The sequence below is a fragment of the Colobus angolensis genome, unplaced genomic scaffold (assembly GCF_000951035.1).
Source record: "Colobus angolensis palliatus isolate OR3802 unplaced genomic scaffold, Cang.pa_1.0 Scaffold30, whole genome shotgun sequence".
In the NCBI taxonomy this organism is placed as follows: Eukaryota; Metazoa; Chordata; class Mammalia; order Primates; family Cercopithecidae; genus Colobus; species Colobus angolensis.
In genome coordinates this window covers 369,505-370,851 of record NW_012116266.1, presented here as the reverse complement: position 1 = coordinate 370,851, position 1,347 = coordinate 369,505, and positions in this window count along the sequence as shown.

Below are 1,347 nucleotides of genomic sequence, written 5' to 3'. Positions count from 1 at the left end.
TAAATTATTAACTAATTTATTTTTCATAAGGTTTGTGCAGAACAGATTAAGAAAAGTGTTTAAGGAATTGATGTTTTCATAAGGTTTATATAGATTAGATTAAGAAAACAATGTTTAAGACATTGTCCATTGCGACTAAAACTTCAAAAGTGCCTACTTTTGAAGTGTTTTGTTTGCTTTTGTTTTTTTTGGAGAGAGCATCTCACTATGTTGCCCAGGTTGGACTCAAATTCCTGGGCTCAAGTGATACTTCCACCTCAGCCTCCGGAGTAGTGGAACTCTAGGCATGCGCCACTGCACATACCTTTGCTTACCCACTTTGTATCTGAATAAACAACAAAACTGAATCTTCCATGAGCAATTCACATAATTATTGAAATAATAAATAGTTTTACATTTGTTTTCAAAAAGTTGCCTGTATAATTTGTGTACATGGTCCCCAAATGCCAGTGTAGAACGATGCATAAGTTTCCCTCTCTTTTTGGTAGTATGCAAATGGTATAGTATTAAGTTTCAGGTCTAATTTACCACACTGTGCCCACTGTGTGTGTCCATTGGCTAGGCCAGTCCCTGGCACACAGTGCACCCTCAAAGAATATTTGTTGAATAAATGCATAGGTTTGGAATTTCAGTAGGAGCTGAATTTCTCTTAGAAGCTTATTGAATTGTTTATGTGATACCCTCTATTTTGTTACCTCACAGTTGATTATTTTACTACCTTTGTTCAAAGTGATTCCTGATCAAATGGCAAAGAAAATCAGTTGAGAAGACCGGGTGCGGTGGCTCATGCCTGCAGTCCCAGCCCTTTGGGTGGCCAAGGCGGGCAGATCATTTGAGGTCAGGAGCTCGAGACCAGCCTGTTCACCAACATGGTGAAACCCCATCTCTAGTAAAAATATAAACATTAGCCGGGTGTGGTGGCACATGCTTGTAATCCCAGCTACTCGGGAGGCTGAGGCAGGAGGGTTGTTTTAACCCAGGAGGCGGAGGTTGCAGTGAGCCGAGATTGTGCCTCTGCACTCCAGCCTGGGTGACAGAGTGAGACCCCACCTTAAAGAAAAAAGCTGGCTGAACGTGGTGGCTCACACCTGTAATCCCAACACCTTGGGAGGCTGAGGCGGGCAGATCACAAGGTCAGGAGTTAGAAGACCAGCCTGACCAACATGGTGAAACCCCATCTCTAATAAAAATACAAAAATTAGCTGGGTGTGATGGTGTGTGCCTGTAATCCTAGCTACACAGGAGGCTGAGGCAGGAGAATTGCTTGAACTCGGTAGGTGGAGGTTGCAGTGAGCCGAGATCATGCCACTGCACTCCAGTCTGGGTGACAAGAGCAAAACTCTGTCA